The 24,126-nt window shown below is 43.9% G+C and overlaps 1 pseudogene; it reads left to right on the top strand.

Annotated features, from left to right (window-relative positions):
* The first annotated feature begins 17,829 nt into the window (after window positions 1–17,829).
* On the top strand, window positions 17,830–18,969 carry LOC102513874 (annotated as a pseudogene).
* The last annotated feature ends 5,157 nt before the right edge of the window (window positions 18,970–24,126 follow it).

Below are 24,126 nucleotides of genomic sequence, written 5' to 3'. Positions count from 1 at the left end.
ATAGGTTAACCTTAAGATTTTCTGTCTTTATTTTATGTTCCATTAAAACAACCAAAATTCCTTGACCAGTGCCCTTTTCATTTTATCAACCTTCATTAGACCTTTCACATTTGAAAATGATCAGTTATAAAGTAACCATAGCCATTAGGTCTGTGTTGTGGACATTTTTTTAAAGGCTGCCCAGTTGTGAAAACAAGCAAAGGCTGTTTATTCTGAACTTGCTGTCTCAAAGGAGTCAGCCACTGTCACTTGCATCTTGGCAGAAACTCACAGGTGGACAGTGGAGTGGGAAAGCTCTATGGTGGGTAAAAGGGAAGGTTTCAGGTGTGCCCTGATAGGAGGATATTACCTGGAGAAGCTGGAGGTGGCTAATGAGAAACAAGACATCCTGTGTGACTGGTTAGAGGAGTATGTTTGGCTTTTACTGGCTGGCCCTAAGCTGGAAGCTGGGGCAAAAATTAGGGAAGCTGTCAGTTACAATCAAGTCCTGGCCCTTCGGGGCTGAATGCTATAGCAATTATCCTTTGGCTTCTGTTGCAGCAGAGAGAAGGTTGGCTTCCTGGGCTGGTTGCTACAAGTTGTGGGTCAGGTTCTACTTTTTATGTAGTCTGGCTCTGGTCCATTGGTATATTGTCATTAACAGATAGCTTTTTGTCTCATTCAGTTACTTGCTTGAAGTCTCTTCTATAAGCTACAAGCCAGCGTTTGTGTCTTCAGCAAAGGATAGTCTTAGAGCCCAGCTTGTGGGAATGGATTGGACCACATACTACAAACTATTGATGCTTCAAAGACTGATCTCTTAGGTCCAGGTTTCTGAGCTGGCTCTGCTTAGATGACTTTCATAACAGTGGACTGAGTCAGGATTCCCAGGACTGCTTTTAGTTCAGAGACAGCTTCATGAAAGCAGACTACTAACCCAAGATCCAGCAGAACACGAATTAAGGACATCAGACTGAATGAACTGATGAAAAACATCTTTGTGACTTTTTATTTTAAATATTGTTGATATCATTTTATGGTTTATCTTCCATATACATAAGTCCTTCTTCCTAAGCTTTCCATCATCCAAATCAACTTAGTAAATGCTACTTTTGTAAACTGAAATAAAAAGGATTTTTATTTATTTTTTTTTTAAAGGATATCTGATTATCCTCAGACCTCAAATAAGAAGTTCTGAATTCCTACTTTCCTTACTTTCTGTGGTGACACAGTTACTTGCATAAATTCTTACCAAGATATGATTGGACAAACAGATTGTGCAACCAAGACCTTGTCTTGAATGTCATGTTTAAGAATGAATTAAGTATGACTAGCCATTTTTTATTTTTATTTGTTATTGAAGTGTAGTCAATTTACAATGTTAGTTTCAGGTGTACAGCAAGGTGATTCAGTTATACATATACATACATATTTTTTTCAGATTCTTTTCCATTACAGCTCATTACAAGAGATTATAATATTAAGTGAAGTAAGGCTGACCAGCCATTTTTAAGGAACAAAGGCTGACTACATTCATCAAACTGATCCTTACAAAGCACTAAGGAATATAAGTTGGGAGTGTAAGTTGGTCCCCGGCTTCTAGGGTCCCATTCTCACAGATGATAGAGAAGACCACTTCCTGGAAAGCCAGAGACCTTTGTCGATTTGAGGGGACCTGGAGAAGAGAGGGAGTTCCTTACATTTGTGGATGTTGCAGGTAAAGTCTGGTGGAAAGAGTTTCTTGGGTTTGGCTTCCAACATGCTCTTGCCTCTGCCTAAAATCCCTACCTCCATTTCTCCACCAGAAGGATTCCCACAGCAAACTCAAACATTCTTCCAGACTCAACTAAAATTCCTCCTCCTGGGGAAGCCTTCCCAGATCCTCTTCTAGACAGACAAACTCCCCCTCCAGGATTCTCAAAGCATTTGCACGTTGTCATTATCCTGGCAAGCCCAGAGCAGAGTAGTACAGGGCATCGTATGGCAGATGAATATAAAAGGAGATGGAAGGAAGGAAGGGAGAGAAGACTTGCAACTAAGGAGAGACAGTGTCTGATTGAGATTTTAAGAAAGGTTAAATATTAAATTGGGGAGGTCAGATGTAGGCTCTCCATAGAGAGAGCGGATCAAGATGGCAGAACGGAAGGACACGGAGCTCACCTCCCACCGCAAATACAACAAAAATACATTTACATGTGGAACCATTCTCCTAGGCTCTTGCTAATGCTAGCTCTTAGCCACCTTGGCCTATGTGGGGGTCTGCTGCTAAACCCTCCGTCCCTCCCTCCCTCTCTCCTCCCCTCTTTCCTTCTCTCCTTTCCTTCCAGGAATGGGGACATGAAACCCCGGTGTTAACAGCTGGGGAGACAGATCTGGTCCGGAATCCTCCATCTCTTACTCCTGCATAAGCTAGCAAGTTACCTAACCTCTCTCAGCCCTCGATTTCCTTATCTCTGGACTGAGAAACCAACACCCACAGTCTGGGGTGGCCAATAATGTCTGTAAGACATTTAGCCCAGTCCCAGGACAGAAGTAAATGCTATTGTTATCATCAGCACATCCCCCCTCAAGGATCCCCCGTGCCTGTTGCATTAGCAAGTTAATAAACCGCCTGACCTCACTGTTCTCCCTCAACACGTTTGTAATCCTCGGTGGCCACTTCTGCTTGCCAAGGCTTCCACCTCTGGGGGCCAGGGTCCAGAGTTTGTCATTCTTCCCCAGGGGGTGTGTGTGTATCTGGGACTCTGAGGCTCCAGTGCCCCAGGTGACTGTGCTCAGCCCGGGAGCCAGTGTCGGGGGAAGTCTGCAGCGTCCCTGGGCGTTCTTGTGTGTGGCTTTTGGCAGCGGCTGCAGAGGCCGGAGGGGCTGGGCTGTGGGGTGCATCCTCTCTTGGGCGGACCTCAGCTGAGGCCCCATGCTCTGTTAGGGAGGAGCTGGCCACCCACCTGGAGGAAGCGAGGGGAGGCTGGGCAGCCCCCGGCCAGGCCCAGGCCCTCAGCAACCCTGCTTCACAGATGACCCAGATCTGCTTTTGGGTCTCTCCTAATTCAAGGGGCTCCCTTAGAGGGCCGGGGGAGAGACGAGCTAGAACTCACCTGCACAAGTACCTGCTTCATTTCAGGTCCTCTGTGACCCTCCAGAGCAGGGCCTTCCACAGTCTGGGAAAGGCCTCATCTACTTCCATTTCCCAAAGCCACTATTATACTTTTAAGAAATGGATAAATGCCAAAATGGGATCATAAAAAGGGCAATTTATACAGTATTCATTGATTTTTTTTTTTTTGTAACAAAAAAGCACTAACCAAAGGACCACATTTAGAGATAATATGGGGGTCACATTCCAGGCTTCCTGTGCAGGAGAGACTCAGGCCCTCCTGGCGCTGCCTCCCCACCCTGCACTGTCCTGTGTGGTCCTCTCCAGGCCGGCAGTGGAAGTGGGGGGATGGCAGTGTGTGTTAGAGGGAGCAGTCTGTGTACACGACAGGAAGTGGGCCAGTTATAGAAACACAAGGCTGGTGCTGGGCCTTGTGGGGGACACAGTGTCTTCCCGATGTGGGTGTGAGGGGGACCTGAGGACCCCAGGCCTTCCTTCATCAGCCCTATCCAACCTCGGAGCCAATCCAGTCCAGTCTCTGGCCAGGCTCATGTGATTGGCACACGTTATCTCCTTAAATCTGCACCAAACCTGGCAGATGCCTCTGATCATTCCAGCTGTTCCACATTAGGCATTAAGGAACTTGCCCAAAGCATCTACAGTGGAGTAGGTTTTAGGGCCGGGCACAGTTCCCCGGGGCTCCAACATCCAGCACTTGCCCCCTCCATTATGATGAAATTGCGAAGGGCTGAACACCAAAGTGTGTCTCTCCTGGTCCCAGCTTCTTGTGCAGACAGTCTCTTGTTCCTCCACAATCCTGTCCTGCCTTCGCCCCTCTGCCCTCTGCCTCGGACTGAAATTCACACCAGCATCAAAGGCTCCCCTGCCCTCTGGCTTCCCACTGAGCTCATCCAAGGCAGTGAGATGGGAGGAGGCAGGCAGCGGAGATTCCGGAGATTCCGGAAATTCGAGGTGGGGGCATTCACCTCCCCCCACACCTCTGGCATCCTAGTCCTGGCTCTCTCCTACTGCTCTAGCTCTCCCACTGGATTCCAGTAGCTGCCCCTGAACTTGGCCCTTGGCCCAGGGATGGTGATGGCTCTCTCCCCACTTTTGCTCGCATGGCGGCAACCATCATCTCTCACTGGTTTTCTGCAATCCTCCCCTTCCCTTGTACCCTGCTCTTCATGAAACCCTCCTGGGTAACCCTGCTCAGGTGTGTATTCTCTCTCCCGGGGTTTCCTGACTGAACCCCGCCAATTGGCTCCCTCTCCTTACTTGGGGTGCTCCTGCATCCCTCTTCACGTACCCAGTGGCCCCCGAGTCTCCTCTTCCCTTCTCAGGCCCCTCCATTAACACTCCTCTGACGCAGGAGCTCCGATCGTCTTTCATACCAAACGGGCCCAGAAGATGAGGGTCTTGGCGCCAGGCTGAGGGTTTGAGTCAGTTGAGCAGCGATGCTTTAAGATCAACAGCTGGATGTGGACAGCCTGGAGGGGAGGGGAGCGCAGGTTGAGCTCCGTGGAAGTGGCTCAGGTGAGAGGCACTGAGGGTCTGGGGTGAAGGCAGGGGAGTGGAGGGCGGCTCCTGGGTCTGTTACAGGCACGTCAGGCATGTGAGGGTGGAGAGGGCAGGGGAGCAGGAGAGCAGGAGAGCGGATGTGTTTGTTAGAGAAGATCATGGTTTTATCAGCTCTACCTGGAAGGACATGGAGGTACTGCTTCTGAGGAAAGGAGTGCAGAATGCCCGCCCCGAGAACCTGGTTCTGGGGGGCAAACCTGAAACTTAAAGCCTGGCCTCTGCTGGGGGCACAAGGTAGGCAACTTGGGGCAGATCTTTCTCAGGGGGACTGACAGTGTCAGTGTAGGTTTCATCCTTGTCTCTCCTTCGCTGTGAGGAAGGCTGGTGGAAATCCTCTTCTGAAATTTCTTTTAAAGAACCTTTTACAAGTCCTTTTGTATTTTGGCTGAGGGAGTGAGTGCAAAACTGGCGATTTCGTGTGGATTTGGCGCCATCTAGTGGCTGTGAAGCCATCTGTCACCCTGTCAGTTGTGCAGCTCTTCCCAGAAGTCAGCTTGCCTTCTTGCTGAGTGGACATTCTCTGCTCTGACAGGTGTGCACGAAGATCACTTGGATGCTTGTTAAAAAAAAAAAAAAAAATGAGGACTCCTGAGATCTAGATCCTGAGGCTTTAACTCAGATTGTCTAGAGGGAATCCAGGAATGTGGTTTTCTAACTAGCATCTCAGGATTGTGAGGCAAGGCTCTGGACCACACTTTGAGAACAACTCTCTGAATCTTCTAAGTGTCCTGCTTTGCATGGGTAATTAGGTACACTTGCAGGTTCTAAGACCCACACTGACCACTCCTAAATCTGTATCTTCAGCAAAATCTGCATTTCAGGCTTGTATGTTTTGACTTTATGAACATCACTAGAAACAGACACAGATTCAGCGTGGCCATCTCTGAATCTCTAGCCCTCATCCCTAACTCCCTCTTATTCAAGGAGGGATCAGTCTTTTTTGTTCTATTCAGGTCTTCAACTGATTGGATGAGGCCCACTCACACAGTAGAGAGTTCAATCTGCTTTACTCTGTTTATCGGTTTAAATGTTAAACTCATTCAAAAATACCTTCACAGAAATACCAGAATAGTATTTGACCAACAATCTGGGCATTCCATGGCAAGCTGGCACATAAAATTAATCATCACAAGTCTACCATTGTCAGCTTGGCACATATCACATCACCTAAAACCATATTTAATCTCCAATTAAACACAATAAGGTCATAATTCCACCTAACATGGCACAACTATCCTGTGTATAACTGAAAATGTACCAAGCCGTCCCCTGGAAGAAGAGGTAAATTCCTTGAGCGATGCTTACACTTCACCTTGATATTCTGGAGCTTAAATACTATGATGTACAATTAGCAATATGCAAATATTATGATGTAAAGTCAATACATGTTATGTTTCTTGGTAAGGGAATAAAAGAGGGAAGAAAACAAAAAAGTATATTATAATATGTATATTATGCATATATACAGAGAGAGATTATATATAATGTTATAATATATAAAATAAAAATATAAATTATAAAAATTTATAAAATATATAATACATAAAACTATATATGTTATATATATTATAATATACAATATAATATATTTATATTTTATATTTATTTTATATATTTATAAAATGTATGAAATACATAATATATAAAATATAAAATTATATATAATGTTATAATACATAAAAAATATAACATATAAAATATTAAAAAAACTACTCATTCATTCACTCCAGATTCCCTTTGCCTTCATGGTGGGATGACCCAAATCTTTATTCCTGAAGGGTCTAGGTCATCAATAGTCCTGTCTGGACTAGGTGGCTGTAGTTTTTCATTGATCTTAATCACAGGGCATGGTAATATTTAAAAACACCCTAAGGAATCTCCCACAGTCCTGACATATTTGTCTTTACTGCCATCATGGAACAGAAGTCCAAGTTCTCCTCTCCAGATGGGCTGGGTCACAGAAGCCAGCACAGTAACTCCCTTCTTTGATGTTGATTCAGAGCAAGAGGAGTTCAAAGTGATTGAGTGGCAGTCTTAATTCCCAGTTCAATGAAATCATTGTTGTGTCTTGGGGTGGAAGCATTCTTCCCTTTGGAACTAAGACCTCTAGGCCAGCAAAGCATAAGATCATGGGAACAGGAAGAAAAAATTTTACTAGCGGGTCACCAGGGGTAATCGTGAGTGCGGCCCCTCCCACCCCCACCCTTGGCATCCTGGACCTGTGAATCTGGACTGTGAGAGGAAAAGCACCATGTATTGGGTGCTGATTCAGAGCATATACAGCTTTCTAGACAACCATGCCCCGGTCCTGCAATGTACTGCCACCTAGCTGGCACTACCATTGAGTCTTCAAAAGGCTCATGCCATCTGCTTCAGGGTGGTGGCGAACATGGCAAGACCAGTGGTTTCCACAAGCACGTGCCCATCAGTGCACTTCTTCCTGCCTGACTGCCTTCCAGCTGGCACATCAGCTTTGTCCCGCCTTTGGACTCGAACTGTAACATTAGCTCTTCCTGGGTCTTGACATTGCCGGCCTTCATCCTGGTCCTACACCATTAGCTCTCTTGCAGCTTGGCAACTGCACATCCGGGACCTTAGCCTCCAAAATCGCAGGAGCCAGTCCCTTATAACATAAATAAATGCGTGTGAGTGGGTGTATGTCTATATCCCCCTAGTTATCTCCTGTTGCTTCTCTTTCTCTGGAGAACTAATACAGATTGTGGTACTGGCAGTAATGTTTGACCAAATATCTGAGCACCCGGTGACCCAGTAGAGTTGATATACAAAATTTATCATCACAACACCTTCTCCTTCTTTTAGATCTTTTGGGCGCCATATTCCTAAACCAAACCAGGAAACTTGGAATTACCCTTTAGTCCGTCTTCTTCCCCACCCCTCAGCCTGAGATGGTTGAAATCCTGGCTCTTCCACTTACTAGCTTTGGAACTTTGGGGAAGTTATCTAACTTCTCTGAGCCTCAGTCTCCTCATATGTAAAGACATTTAATAATACCTACCTCATAAGGTTGTTTTGAGATTTAAATGATTTGATATTTACAAATAGCTTAGAAATGCCTAACACTTAGTAAAGGACTAAGTATTTATTAAAGAAAATAATTTTAAAAAAAGTATAAAGTCTGCATAAAAAAATTTTCAAAGCAGAGAAAGGAGAAATTAGCTATAAAAATTGACAATTAAGCAGACAGCTGTCTGCTCAAAGACAACAACAAAGGAATATAGCAGAATGATATTGTCAATTTGCTGAGAAACAAAATAACTAGAATTATAGAACAAGGAAAAATATTTTTCAAATACAAAGATGAAATAAATTCATTTTTAGGCAAATAAAAACTGAAAGCGTTGACCGCCACAGACCATCACTAAAAGGAATTTCAGAGAATCTGTTAGAAAGAAGAATTATTCCAGAAAAAATGTCTGCTATGTGAGGAAGAATAATGAGAAAATAAAACAGAAAAGATGTGAGTAAATCTAAATATCAACTGCATAGTGCAGTAATAATGATAATACCTGATAAAATCTAAAAAGAAAACAATGACAGCTCGACATAACAGGGAAAGTATGTGAGGCTTAAGGACTTTAGGGGAGAGGGAGGTGACTTGGAAGGAGAAGGCATCCCTTAGGGGCTTGACAGTGAAAGAAAAAGAGGATGAAACATCTGAATTTAAGTCTCCTTAGAAACAGATGGCATCACAAAATCAGAACCCTGCCACTGATGACACCACACACTATTCAGCAAAGAAACTGAACTCCACTGTACCAACAGAAGAGGGCACTGCCGAATTAAGAAACAGTAAGCCAGCCTCGCAGCCTGGGTTCCTGCAAAAGTAGAGCTTCACACCCAGGCTTGTCTGCAGATTATTTGAGAAGTGATTGCAAGGAACAGAAGCGAGGGACTAGGGAAAGAGTAAAAGGAGGGAGGGAAAAATCAAGCCAAGTTTGCATATTCAAGCTGGTTCCTGCTGTAGGCATCCAGGGCTCAGTCTTGCTAGGGGCCCTCAGTGGATCACTGTAGAATTGTCTGCCGAGGGTTAGAGCAAGGAAATTTTCATCTACTTTATTTATTTATTTATTTATTTATTTATTTATGAAGTGTAGTCAGTTACAATGTGTCAATTTCTGGTGTATAGCATAATGTCCCAGTCATGTATATGTGTGTGCATATATATATATATACACACACACACACACACACACATATACACACACACACACATATATTCGTTTTCATATTCTTTGTCATTAAAGCTTATTGCAAGATATTGAATATAGTTCCCTATGTTTGTTTTTTATCTGTTTTTGTATATAGTGATTAACTTGCAAATCTCATCTACTGCTTTGAATGTGATTTAACCCCACTGGTTGATGTGCCAGCCATGGAGGTGTGCTATTTGGATCTCCCTTCAGGAGAGGATTTGCATTTAGCTGTGAGGCATGTACTTAGCCAAAGACGCCGACTGCAGGGCCCGCAGGACTGGCTTTGACTTCAGAACCAGCCGTGTTCTTCTGGGGTAGCATCCAGCTAGGGAGTGAGCACGGCGGGGATCCTGGAACCTTGCCATACACAGTTAGAGAATTTTTTTCTTGTGATGAGAACTTTTAAGATTTACTCTCTTAGCAACTGTCAAATATACAATACAGTATTATTAACTATAGTCCGAATGCTGTAAATTACCTCCCCATGACTTAACTATTTCATAACTGGAAGTTTGTACCTTTTGACCTTCTTCACTCATTTTGCCCACCCACTACCCCCCTGCCTCTGGCAACCACCAGTCTGTTCTCTGTATCTATGAACTTTGGGTTTTATTTGGTGAGGGGGCAGGGGGAATCCCACATATAAGTAAGATCATACAGGATGTGTCTTTATCTGACTTATTTCACTTCACATAATGCACTCAAGTTCCATCCATGGTGTCGCAAATGGCAAGATTTCACTTTTTATGACTAAATACTATAATATACAATAATACATAATATAAACAGATTATATTTTACCTATTATCTATATCTATCTATATAGATCTTACATTTTCTTTATCTATTCATCCACTGATGGACATCTAAGTTGTTTCCAAATCTTGGCTGTCGTAAATAATGCCACAATCAGCATAAGGGTACACATATCTTTCCGAGTTAGAATTTTAATTTTCTTTGAATGAATTCCCAAAAATGGAATTTGTGGATCATATGGTAGTCCTATCTTTAATCTTTTGAGGAAACTCCATGCTGTTTTCCACGGTGACTGCACGAAGTTACATCTCCACAAATAGCACCACCTACTGGTTTTAGCTTTGAGGCTTCAGCAGAAATTCAGAGACCACCATAAATGTCCAAGTCAAGATGAAAAGATGTTCAACCTCTCTGTAGCCATAGAAATGTAAATTAAAGCAATAATAAAATATTATTTTTGACTCAGAAGGTTGGCAAAAATTAATAAGAGCAATAACAACCAATGTTGGGCAAGACCTGGTACAACCCTGCAGGGGGCTGATGACAATGTGGCTGTAATTTTTTTCTTTTCTTTCTATGGAGAAAGGAGACCTTTGTACCTTGAAAGCACTAATTACAGTTCCTTGTAGTTTTTTTTTTTTTCAAAATCTAACATGCAATATATCAAAGTTTTAATTTTTAAAACCTAGCTTATCTTGAACCTTCAAGCTCAATCTACAAATTGGTTGATTCTATTTACAAACCTAGCAATTAAAAAGAATTATAAAGATTGTTTCTACAGGCTCTTCGATCAATGTCAACTAACTTAAGTTTCACAGATTAAATCGTTAAACATCTACTTTGCATATTTTTAATTAATCACATTTCCTTAGACATTTGAAAGTACAGTCACAAATTCAATATATTGGATTCTTCCAGGCAATTGAAACTCCTGTTGTTGGCAGGCTTAACAAGAGCAAAATTATTCTCAGCAATTATGCTACATTTTTAAATTAATAAATCAATCTTGTAAATGTGGTGTCTCAGAGTCTCTTACCCATCACCAACATCATAAAAACAGAAAAGCAGACAAAGCACATATAAAGCAGTAAAATGATTTCGAGACTGGTTACAAATCCCATACGATACAACCCACTGGAAAGAATTCTGCACCCAGTGTGTCATTATCTCTATGCTTATTTTACACCTGTCCAGGGTTATAAATTGCTACCTCAACCAGAGGACACAAAATTACAATCTCAGCTAAATGATTCTATTCAAGCTGCAGGCTGAAACGTTGACCGATGTTACTGCCTGGTTTGAGATGCGTCTGTACCCACTTCCGATATTACTTGCTTATCTGTCCCATTGCCCGCTTTTTCCAGAGCCCTGTGTTGGCACACCTGAAGGCAATGAGCCTACATGGGGTGGTCACTCAGCTAGTGGGGCCTCACCCACAACCACAGGCTGGTGAGTTTACACATCTGCATAGCAAGAGCCTACCCTGTCCTCCAGAATGCAAGGAAGGGAACCGCCATGCTAGCCCACCTTTCTAGAATGCATCCTCCCTCTTAGATCAACAAGCTTCAGTGAAAGTCTTTCTTCTCTGTAAAATCTGACTCTTGGTTTAAAAACAAATCCTTCTATACTCAGCCAGGAAGTACCGGGGTAGTGGCAGTCACTCTTGTTTATGAATCTTTTGGGAACAAAGCCTTTTCATGTCAAAGTTAGTGATAGTTGAAACACAAATACATACACATACATCTCTAAATGATGTTGGTGTATCATATAATTTGCATATCTTCCTCTTTTCCCTTCCCTGTTCATCCCAGGTGGAGTCAGACACCCTCTACCTGCCTTCACTTCTTCCTAGTTTCTCCACTCCCCTGCCTGTCATTTGAAGAGTATGTCTTGTTTATATAAAATTGTAACAGTGTCCCTTCCCCTATATGCCACATCCCTTTGCTCTGTGGTTCCTCAAAGCACTTACTAACTGACTTATATTTTACCTTTTATTTATTTTTTTTATCACCATCTTCTAGACTACGAGCTCCACAATGGTGTGGGATTTGTTCTATTCACTGTTGAATCCTCAGCATGCGGAATGGCCCCTGGCACTTAGTAGCTGCTCAATAAATATTTGGTGAATGAATGGACGGATGGATGATTCTTGTGGCAGACGCTGTGTGAAGCATTGTGTGTTCCCCATCTCACTTCAGCTTCACACACCTGTAACATGAGTATCATTATCCTCATTTTATAAACCAGGAAATGAATGCTCAGAAGGGTTAAATACTAAAATCGGGGGAGGGGAGGATATAGATTAGCGGTAGAGTGCTTGCTTAGCGTGCACAAGGTCCTGGGTTCAATCCCCAGTACCTCCATTAAATCAATCAATCAATCAATCTAATCCCCCACCAAAAAGCCTAGAAGCAAAAGGTCCACAGTGCTCATTGCTGGTAATTGGTAGAGTCAGGATTTGAACCCAGTTCTAATGGATTCAAAGCCCATGCTGTTTACATAAAACCAAATGAAAAGAGTTGAACGTATCACCCTTCTTAGAAAGATTTGAAGCTTAAAAGACATGGGATGGAGGACTTGGTAAAGTACTGAATCCCTCATGGTGGGATTTCATCCACTCTGGCATTAGACCTTCCCCGACCCCTCAAGCCAGTCACGTACGGGCTTCTTCCCCACCTGCGCCTCAGTCTGCAGTGGGGGGAGCCTCACTGGGTCCCTCTTCATGCAGCCAGCCTGGAAGAGTGTCCCCAGCGTGTGCAGTCATTGTCACCCCGCTGTGCTAATTCTGTCTCCCGAGCGGCTGGACACTTGCATCCGACCACACATGAGTGCTGATGGATGAGACACGTCTCTTCAGGGCTGCTCTGGAATTGTGGTAAGAAGAGCAGGCCCATTCTTGCCTGCCTCCCTTCCCTTTGAGTACACTCTGAGCTGTCCCTCACCTTTGCTGGGGTGCCCTCCTCCTGCCATGCACACCCACAGCCTTTCTTCCATTTCACATACACAATGCACACACTGGGCCTCTTCATTCCCGCAGACGCACACACAGGGCTGTTCCCCCATCCTCAGCTTCAGGCGGGCAGAACCGAGGGTGCTTTAGGGGAGCCAGGTAGGGCGTTAGAGGTCAGGGGAACACTTCAACGAAGTTGATCATGTCAGGAAAAGGAGGGGTGTGTTTGAGAAATGGCAAGTAGGCTAGTGTGTCCGCACAGTAGATGGCCATGGGGTGCGGGGAGAGTGCAGCTGTGAGGTCAGAGGGCAGGAGGTGGAGGGTGTGGGCTGAGGCGCTGTTCTGGATCCTGAGCTTAGAACAGGCATCACCACACTCCTCCCCAGCCCTCCTTCCCCACCCTGGGTGGGTCAGTTCCTGGCCAGCGGTGCTTCAGAAAGCCACCCAATCAGGCTGTTTGTTCTTGGTTGATGGCTGGACTCGGGCCTCCAACAGAGGAGTGAATATCTGGACCCTCACCCCCTGGCAGCCTCTTTTCCCCAGGCTCTCCCACCTCCCAGGACCCCCAGGCTTTCTGCTGGCCCCTCCTGCTTCCCATCCCAGTGACTGACCTCACACATTTCTGGTCGCTGGGAAGTTCCAGCCTCATCACCTACCAACCAAGGAATGTAACCTGTCCAAGATCTCAGTTTCCTGTGTGTATAATGGGAAACTCACCTCTTCTGGCCACTGAGAAAAAGAGTGAATCCAGTGCTAAGAGAACAAGGCTTCCTCTCAGGATGAAGAAAGCTGGAAAGAATGTTGTTCCCTCCTTAACAATGAGGAAAAGCTGGATAGGTTAAAAAATAATATTTACGGAGCCCATGAGATGTCTGAGTTCAAAAGGCAACTAAGTAAACCAAATTCCAAAGAGGAGGAAGGCCCTCAAAGGAAGGTGGGACACACAGTGTCTCTCCTTTCACCTGGGAGAAAGATGAGGCTGCAAACAAACAGGTGGAAAGTAAACTAAAAGCTTAATGAAATCTCGGAGGTCAAGGGTGCGTCAGCGTGGAACAGTAGGCCCCTAGGCACTAGCTCACTTTACTTGTAGGCTCTTCTTCTCGAGCCTCCACTGGGTGCTTGCGAGAAAGACTGAGGGCAGGACAGCAGACTGACGGGAGTCTCCTCTGACACAGGAGAGAGGAATAGGCACAAAGCCCTGCTTGCTTCCCTAGACCCCTTTCTCCTATAAAACAAAATCCTTAAGCCATTGAAGGAGAAAGGGTAAACCTGGGAGATGGTGGGAACCCACCCCCCAACAGGACATAGGAAAGAACCATTGCTGCTGGAAGGAGAGTAGAATGAAAAATCTTCTACCTCCAGGGATTGCAAGAAACGTCTTGGGTCCAGAACTCCACAATGATGCCAGGAAGAAGACTGCACAGCTGGGAAATGGTAAAGCAAGGGGATAGAACAGAGAGCGCTGAAGTAGACCCATCTGAATAGAGTCTGATCTTTGACAAGGGATCAAAGGCAATACATTGGAGCGAAGACAGTCTTTTCAACAAGTGGTGCTGAAACAACTGGACATCTACATGCAAAAAGATGAATCTAAACAAGACCTACACCCTTCACAAAAATTAACTCAAATGGATTATAGACCTAAATGTAAACCACAAAACTATAAAACTCCTAGAAGACAACAGAGGGGAAAACCTAGATGATCTTGGGTATGGTGATGACTTAGATACAACACGAAAGACGCAATCCATGAAGGAAATAATAAAGCTGGATTTCAGTAAAATTAAAAACTTCTGCTCTGTGAAAGACAATGTCAAGAGAATGAAAAGACAAACCACAGAATGGAAGAAAAGAATTGCAAAAGACTTAGCTGATAAAGGTCTGTTACCCCAAATATACAAAGCCCTAGTAAAAGTCAACAATAAGAAAAAAATTAGAAAATGGGCCAAAGAGCTTAGCAGACACCTCAGCACTGCCATACAGATGGCGAATAAGCATTTGGAAAGATGCTCCATCTCATACATCATCAGGGAAATGTAAATTGAAACAATACTGAGACACCATTACACACCTATGAGAATGGCCCAAATCTAGAACGCTGACAACATCGAATGCTGGTAAGGATGTGGAGTAACAGGAACTCTTGTACATTGCTTGTGGGAATGCAAAATGGTACAGCCACTTTGGAAGACAGTTTGGCGGTTCCTTATGAAACTAAACATAATGTCACCATAAGATCCAGTCATTGTGCTCCTTTGCATTTACCCAAAGGACTTAAAAACTTATGTCCACACAGAAACCTGCACATGGATGTTTATAGCAGCTTTATTCATGATTGCCAAATCTTGGAAGCAACCAGGATGTTCTTCAGCAGGTAAGTGGATGTATAACCTGTGGTACAGCCAGACAATGGACTGTTCTTCCACACTAAAAAGAAATGAAATACCAAGCCATGAAGACCTGGAGGAACCACAAATGCATATTACTAAGTAAAAGAAGCCAAATCTGAAAAGGTTACATCTGTTTGAATCCAACTATTTGATATTCTGGAAAAGGTAAAACTATAAAGACAATAAAAAGATCAGTGGATGCCAAAAGCTGGGAAAGGAGAAGGATAAATAGGAACATTGAGAACATTGAGCATTTCTAGGGCAGTGGAAATACTCTGTGTGATATTATCAGATAGATACATGTCATTATACACCAGTCCAAACCCTTGAAATATGCAATATCAAGAGTAAACCCTACAGTAAACTATGGGCTTTGGGTAATAATGATGTGTCATTGTAGGCTCATCAGTTGTAACAAATGTACCACTCTGGTGGGGGATGTTGATAACAGGGAAGGCTCTGCACGCATGGTGGACATACAGGAGATACATGGACAGGGAGTACATGGGGCATCTTTATACCTTCCTCTTTATTTTTCTGTGAACATAAAACTGCTGGAAAAAAGTCTTTTTTTAAAAAAAAAAAAGTAATGAGTGAACTAATAATTGATATAAAATAAAATCACAAAGAAATAATTGATACAAATGAAAGCAGGAGAAAAAGGGAAAAAGAACAAATCAAATGAACAGAAAGCAACAAGCAATGTGGTAGATATATAGCCAACCACACTGATAATTAAATTACATGCAAATGGTCCGAGAATTCTACTTTTAACAGTGAACATATTTACCCTCTTGCCTAAAATTTAAAAACTGAACAAAACACACACACAAAAAATGGTTTTCAAGACACTCCACATTAGGCAACAGAGGGCAGTGATCCCCAAGAGACAGGGAACGAAGTGAGACCTATCATTGCTCAGGCTTACTCCCTTAGGAGAGAGCCTGACTGTGGTTCAGGAAAGGTCAACCCAAAAAGCCAGAAGACTGCAGGAGATGAGGAGACATTGCTGAACATCCAGAGGAACTAAGGTAGCTGGAGTTGGCAGCAGAGAGTACCAGATAGGAGAGGGCTGCACAGAGAGAGACTTGGGTATTCTCAGAGGGTCCCGTTAATGACTTTGACAGGGTACTGATGAGTGCATTACTGTGAGGGGAGTATCAAGACTGAGGAAGGAACCAGCCGTAAGGATTAGAGGGAAAAGAACCTGGCACTCACAGTAAATAGGAAGAGTGCCTCTTCCCACCTCATAAGCCCTGGGGCATTGGGTAGAGTCCTCAGAAAGGTCTTAGTCAGTGTTGAGAAGCAATTAGCCCTACAGTAAATGGTCCCACATAGTATGTCTTAAGAAGAGAACCTGAAAGGATCAAATTACCTCCAAGTAACCTAACAATCCCAGTGCAAAGCTCAGGAATATTTATAGGAATTCAAAACTATCCAACACTCAAGAAAAAAATTCACAATGTCTAGCATCCAATAAAAAATTATTAGGCATTCAGAGAAGCAGAAAAATACGACCCATCATGAAGGGGAAGAAATCAATCAACCATTTGAAAATAACAAAGAATTGATACACATGTTAAATTTAGCTAAGAAGAACATTAAAATAGTTATTGTAACTGCATTTCATAGTCTCAAAAATTTAAGTAGAAACGTGGGCAATATAAAAGAGATATAAATCAGATTTCAAGAATGAAAATTTTGATGTCTGAAGTGAAAAAGTACATTGGATGGGATTAAGAACAGATTAGACATTGCATAAAAAGAGATTAGTGAATTTGGATAGTTTCTATTGCTATGTTTTCAAGTTCACTAATCTTTGTCCCTACAATATCTAATCTTTTTTTAATCTTATCTGATAGATTTTTTATTTCAGACATTGTAGTTTTCATCTCTAGAAGCTCACCTTGGATTTGTTTTATATCTTTCATTTCTCTGCTTATCATGTTTAGTTTCCCCCCAAGCTCTTAGAATTACCGTTTTAAAGGGGTTTTTGTTGGTTTGTTTCTACTAATTCTATCATTGGTATCAGTTCTGTTGACTTCCAATTGGAAGATTTTCTTCCTCCTTATGAGCCATATTCTTCTGCTTCTTTACACGTTTGGTAATTTTTATAGGATCCCAGCGATTGTATTTTGCTGGGTGCTGCATATTTGTGTATTTCATAACTATTCTTCACCTTTGGAACACAGAGTTCTTGGAAACAGTTGGATACTTTCAGGTCTTGCTTTGTTGGGCACAACCAGAGAAACATTTAATCCAGGGCTTTAATGTCCCACTACTGAGACAAGACCAGTCTGATTACATTACCCAATGCTTCATGGATTATGAGATTTGCCAGCCTGGCTGGTCATAACAGGTATTTTTTACGTTCTTGCATGATTCTAGGTATTGTTCCCTTTTATCCATTCAAGGGATTCTTTCCTCCCACACATGCACTGAACACTACAACTGAATACTTGAGGGGAGCCTCTGTATTTTTCTAGAATTGTTTTTATCTGCGTCTCTGTTATTCTGTTTCCTCAAATCCTAGCTCTGTCTCTTCAAAGCAGGGAGCCCATTAGGCTCTACTTGGTTCCCCTCCCTGTACTACAGCCTGAAAACTCTCTTTAGGCAGCAAAGTGAGGCAATGATGGGGGTTACCCTGTTGGTTTTCGGCATTTCAGGCACCACTGTGCTCTAGTTCCTGATGTCCAATTTCTTGAATCTCGTTTCATATATTTTGTCTGAATTGATAGTTATTTCATATGGTAGGATAAATCCAGACCTGTTACTCTATCTTGGTCATGGTGTTTTTTTAAAAAAAGCATTTAAAACAACGTACATACTTGAAATTATATTATTGAACTTGAAATGTAAAAATAATGATAAATTCAGAACTTAAAGTTTTTGTAATTAGAAGAAGAAAGTTTATTATGTCCCGGAATTTGTGATTTGTCTTTCAGATTTTCACCTAGATGAAAACACACGCACACACACACACAAATACCACTGCCAAGAAAATTTTTCTGTTTAAAGGGAAAGGTAGGGCCTTTCTGTCCTACCCAGACAGGCTTTGCTCTGTGTTCTCATCAGAACTTAACAGGAAACTTTTACAATGTCCAGAGCCCTTAATGTCCTGCACATGAAGGAGAAGACTGTCCTCATATTCCTTGCAGCAAGAACCCACTTAGGTGGCAGCAACCTTGACTTCCAAATGGGGCAGTACATCCACAAAAGGAAAATTATGGCATCTGTATCATAAGCCTGGAGAGAACTTGGGAGAAGCTCCCATTGGCAGCTCGTGCCATTGTTGTCATTGCAAACCCAGATGATGTCGGTGCCATACCCTCCAGGAACCTGGCCGATAAGCTCTGCTGAAGTTGCTGCCACCACTGGCATCACTCCTGTTGTGGGTGCTCCATTCCTGGAACCTTTTCTAACCCAGCCTAGGCAGCTTCCCGGGAGCCAAGACTTCCGGTGGTTACTGATCCCAGGGCTGCCCACCAGCCTCTCACAGAGGCTTCTTACATCAACCCGCCTACCATGGCTCCCTGCAACACAGACTCTCCTCTGCGCTGTGTGGACGTTGCCATCCCGTGAAGCAACAAGGGAGCCCGCTCAGAGGGTCTGATGTAGCGGATGCTGGCCTGTGAATTTCTGTGCATGCGCGGCACCATCTCCCGTGGACACCCATGGGAGGTGGCGCCTGATCTCTGCTTCCACAGAGATCCTAAAGAGATTGGAAAGGAAAAGCAGGCTGCAGCCAAAAAGGCTGTGACCAAGTTGGAATTTCAGGGTGAGTGGATGGCTCCAACTCCCAAGTTCACTGCTGTTAATCCCGTGGTCGCAGACTGGTCTGAAGGCAAGCAGCAGCCCCTGCTGAAGACAGGGGTGCTCACCCCGCCAGAGGACTGGTCGGCAGCCCTACTGCTCAGGCCACTGAATAGGTGGGAACAACCACAGAGAGATCTCCAGCTTTTCTTCCATAAACTCTGCAAATGGAAACAGGTTGATGGAAAATAAACAGTTTCAAATAAATAAACAAATAAACAAATAAATGAATAGATGGAAAAGTAGAAAGAAAGAAAGGTGGTAGTGGATGGGCAGTGGTCATTAATCAGGGAAGGGGAGAGGGAATAAAGTAAGAGCTAGACGAAGTCTGTCTTAGTTATCTCTGGCCCGTGCAGTGGGAACCCGGCTGGGAACCAGGAGGCCATGGTTTAGCCTCTGTGATCTCGGGAAAGACCTGAACTATTTGAAATTTTGTCAAATATCAACTTCGGTTGTTACTGGGAAAACACTATTAAACAGTAGATGAAAAATTAGTCCTACGATGCCTGCCACATAGTAAAGAACACAATAAATATTAATTCCTTCTCTCTGCCTGGTCATTTATATGGTTCACAAATGAGCACTGTTTCAAGAGAAACCTTGTTTTTCAATGTAGGTTTTATTACTATTCAGGTATGATAAGGCCAACTGATCAGGAGACAATGGCCTTGGAGAAGACTGTCCCCAAGAGGAGGGACACACTCCACTGCACAGGGCTGCACAGAGAAGCACGAGCGTCAGCCAGGAGGTCAGGAGAATAGGAAGAAAACAGAGGCAAGGGCCTTTATTGCTGTTTCTTGTGAGAAGGAACAAGTGAGGCGGGGTAAGCAGGCTTAGAATTGCTATTTTGAATAATTTCAGCAGGTTCTAGGGTAGAGGGGCTGTCTCTACCTGTTTGGTACCTGACCCTGGGGTGATTAGGGCAGGTGGCTAGTGGTCAAGGGTGTGAGAGCCAGATAGGGGAGGATGGGTATAGGCCCTGAATTGGTCAGTTTGTATATGAAAAGCATCACTTGTGAGTCTTTACTATCTCTAGGAATTAGCTATCTCTGAGGGGGACAGACTCTCCGGGGGCGTCAAAGCATCAGAAATACAGAAAAAGGCATGTTAACACATCTGATCACAGAGGTGGAGTAATGGTTTGTCCCACTATGTCCAGACTTGGCCCTCCCCTTCCACAGCACCCAGACCGTCTGTGACTCCAGGAGAGAGCTGACCTGGCTGTGGGCCAGAAGCCAAGGCCTTCCTTTGTGCCTGTGTCTGCTCCACAGCCGGGAGTCTGGGCCCAGGCCAGCGGTGCCAGAGGCCGGTTCACCCTTAGGGAAAAATGCCACCTGGTGTTTGTCCAAGTAATTAGCTTAACGCGCGATGCTGGGTGTTATTCAAGTGTTTCTCATCAATAGGTAATGAATTACTGATGATGACTCCCCAGATTAAAAACAACAGAAAAGAAGAAACTTCCAAGCCCCAGAGGGTATTATTAACCAGTTCATCCCCGCCCACGACTGTCCCTGAGTGGGATCCCTTGCACTGCCCAGGCAAGTGGGTTCGCCCCGGGAACACTTAGGAGCCCCAAGGCCATGTGCACTGACTGGTGTCTTCCGCAGGCTCTCTGCCCCCTGGCTCCTCTCCTTTTCACTGATAACAAGGCTGCTGAAGTGCAGGGGTTGACTGAAGCCTTGGCAACATCCTGCTTCTGGAATCTGAGCTCTATCAGATGTTGCACAGCCTCCCAGGCCCTCCCCAGGTAATGAGAGCCTCTGGGCCTGCCCACCCAGGTCTGCAGAGCAGGGCAGGCACCAGTGCCTGGCCCCACGGAGGGCAGGGTGGTTAGTACACTTGGTCCATGGGTCAGGGCTGCTCGTTTAGGGCCCTGTGAGCCCAGCAGCTTTATGTAGAGTGCACTTGCTTTCTTGTCCACAGCCCAGGGAAGCTATTTAATAGAAGGTCCCACTTTGTCCTCTGCTTTTTCAAGTTTCTACTTGGACATCCCACTCTCACCTCAAACTTATCAAAGATAACATTTCTTAGACACAGAGGAGACTGTGGACAGTACTATGTCTGGGACTCCTTAGAGGCCTTCAGATTCTGTAAGTCCAATCAAATTGTCTGCAAAAAAAAAAAAAAAAAAAAAGAGAATGTATATTTTTGTGATTTCCATCCCAGTGGCAATCATATTCTCAAGGGGCCCCGGAGAAGCCATCAGATACACCTCTTTCTCTGGCCCGACTCCATCTCCTGTCAGTGCTTCTTGTTTCTGCTCTATGGAGAATACTGAGATGCCCCTGACCCCCAGTGCTCACCTGTCTGCTCGCCTCTGTCTGCGCCTTTACAAGGCTGGTCCTTGCACTTGTCCCCCAAGGTACTCTTTTCTTCTTGTTTTGTTTTTGGGGGTGGGAGAGGTAATTAGGTTCAATTTTTTTTATTTATTTATTTGGTGGGGAGGTAATAGGTTTATTTATTTTAACAGAGATACTGGGAATTGAGCTCAGGACCTTGTGCATGCTAAGCACGCACTCTACCCCTGAGTTACACCCTCCCCTCCACCCCTCCCTTCTTAAATTTTGAAATTAAAATTTTTTTTTCTCCCTGGTATTTAAACAGGCTTAAGGGTTTCCTCACTGGAAACAAAACAACAATGTCATCTGTCTTCTCTGAGTGTCCCTGTCGTATCTCTCTGCCCGACATGGCCTACGTGTCTCTACCCTCTCTTGCTTGCTCTTTTCTCTATTGCATTGTCAACCACATGTCAGCTCCGAAATTCATCACCAGTAGCCTCCCTCCTCCTGAGTTCTAAACCCACAGTGCCAAGGAGCAGTATAGCTGATGGATTAAAGAGGGGACGTCTGTGATCAGCCAATCTGGGGTCAAAGCCTGCCCCCGCCACCACCCGTCAGCAGCTGTGTGATCGCCCGCAACATATTTAACCGTTCTGAGTTTCCTTCTCCGTAAAATGCAGATGATACAATACCCAAAACATGGGCTGTAGTGAGGGATGAATAAGATCTGTAAAATCTTTAGCACTGTGCTGGCATATGATAAATGCTCCATAAGCCTGACCTATTGTTGTTTGCACCTGTACCTCCCAAAGGTACTGACACTCACATGCCTAAAACTGAACTTGCCTTTTCTCCTTGAACTTCTTCCTCCTGGTTCCCCATTTGTGATTGAAATTTACCTGCAAAGGCTGCAGGAACTCAGGCCCCTTCATCAGTTCAGACACCCTATGTCTCTCTGACTTCACTCTTTCCTCAAGAAGCCACTCTCCACACGGTAAAGTCAGATCATCTTATTCCTCTCAGTAAAAATCTTCAATGGCTCCCTATTGCCAACCAGATAAAACCCATACTTCTCAGCTCACCATACAAAGCCCTCTGAGCTCCCACCCTGCCCCTCTATTCCAGATTGTGCCAACCTGTCTCCCACCGATCCTAGCCCTGCTTCCTCCCCCGTGTTCTCCCCTAGCCAAACTGCCTGCCTGCAGGCCACTGGGAGCCCTGCCACTTCGATGCTTCCTTCCTGACACCAGCGGTGCCTCTTCCCTCCAGACCTGCAGTTCCATACCGCCCCCTGCGCACCCTCACCCCTGTTCTCTGCCAGGTCCTCAGTGCTATACACCGCCTTCAGGTACGGCTTCCCCGGACAGGCTCTGTGACACTTCTGTGCCTGTGCCCTGAATGCTTCCTCCCTCTTTATCTGTCAAATCCTCATCCTTCAAGTTCTGCTCCCATGGTCATGTTGAGGTGAGGCCACGCTGCTTCTGCAGGCTGCTCTGGCCCCAGTCCCAGTGCTCTCCTCTTCCACTGGGAGGGTTTGTTGAGCAGCAGCCTCCCCCAGCAGCCGAGCTCCTCCAGGACAGTGAAGTGCCCCCCCCCCCCCGTCTCCAGTCCTGCTTTGTTCTCTCCTGAGCACTTGTTAAATCATCGACTGGCTAGAATATAAACTCCATGAGGGCAGTTTTTGCCTATTTTGATGCATCCCCAGAGCCTGGACTAGTGACTGGCACATAGTAAGGGCTCAGTAAATATTTGTTGACTAAATTGTTGAATCAGAGATCAATTTTACATTATCTAGCTTTGTATCCCCCAAACATTGCTTGGCTTTCCTAGGTACTAAGCATGTGGTTTTGAATGGATGGATGAATGGACGAATGAATACTTTATCATGTTGTTAGCTTGTTTCAAAAAGTTTAAACACTAGTGTTGGATTCAAAGTTCTCTATCTTCTAATCCTATACACTCAATTTTGAATCCTGTGTCTCAGCACCAGCCCTTATCTTGAGCTTAGCTGCTCTGCTCACTGCCCTTAATTATATTCCAGACACTGTTCCCTGCACACCCCTGCCCAGACTCCAAGCAGAAAGACTATTTACCCATTTATTCAACTCATATATATTAAGCACTTGAGATAAGCCAGTTCCACTTCTTTTTGTCCTCTTTTCCTTCTTTTCTTTCCTTGTCCTCAAGACAAGTTGACCGCTGACCATCCAGGCCCGTGTGACTCTCCCATTGGGTACTAATAACCCATATTTTATCACCTCCTCACTGGCATTATTAAACATAAACAGATATTACACATATGTAGATTTTACAGAAGATGGACTTTTAAAAATCAGCACTTCCCTCTCCCTTTTTTAAAAAAATTGAATTATAGTTGATTTATGATGTGTTAATTTCTGGTGTACAGCACAGTGATTCATACATATATATGTATATATATATATATATACACACACACACATACATATATATAGATCCCTTTTCATTATAGGCCATTATAAGGTATTGAATATAGTTCTCTGTGCTATATGGTAGGACCTTGTTTACCTATTTTATACATAATAGTATCTGCAAAACTTGAACTTCCAATTTATCCCTTCTCACCCCCTTTCTCCCCTGGTAACCATAAGTTTGTTTTCTACGTTTGTGAGTCTGCCTGTGTTTTGTAAATAAGTTCATTTGTGTCCCCCTGTTTTCTTAGACTCCACATATAAGTGATATCATGTATGGTTTAAAAAAACAGCACTTTTTAACATTTCAAACACTTTGGATGGAAATCTATTTTTTTTAAACATCTTCCCTGTCTTCTTAAATAGAGTACTATCTACAGAATGTCTATCTAGCCCTTATAACCTGGGATCATCAGAATTCTGTGATGTGGTAGTGTGCTAAGAGGAGTAACTGGTAAAGAAAAGGGCAGGAGTTTTGGAATTAAACAGTCTTCACAATGACCCCCCTTTGCAGTCCCCTCTTTTAATGTGTTTCTAATCTACAGTAGGCTTAGGAATCAGATGATGAAGTTTATTAGAAATGTTTTTAAACTAAGGGTAAATGATGTCTTTAGTGATGG

Source organism: Camelus ferus, chromosome 9 (genome assembly GCF_009834535.1).
Source record: "Camelus ferus isolate YT-003-E chromosome 9, BCGSAC_Cfer_1.0, whole genome shotgun sequence".
Taxonomy (NCBI): Eukaryota; Metazoa; Chordata; class Mammalia; order Artiodactyla; family Camelidae; genus Camelus; species Camelus ferus.
This window is presented reverse-complemented; position numbering and strand designations above follow the sequence as displayed.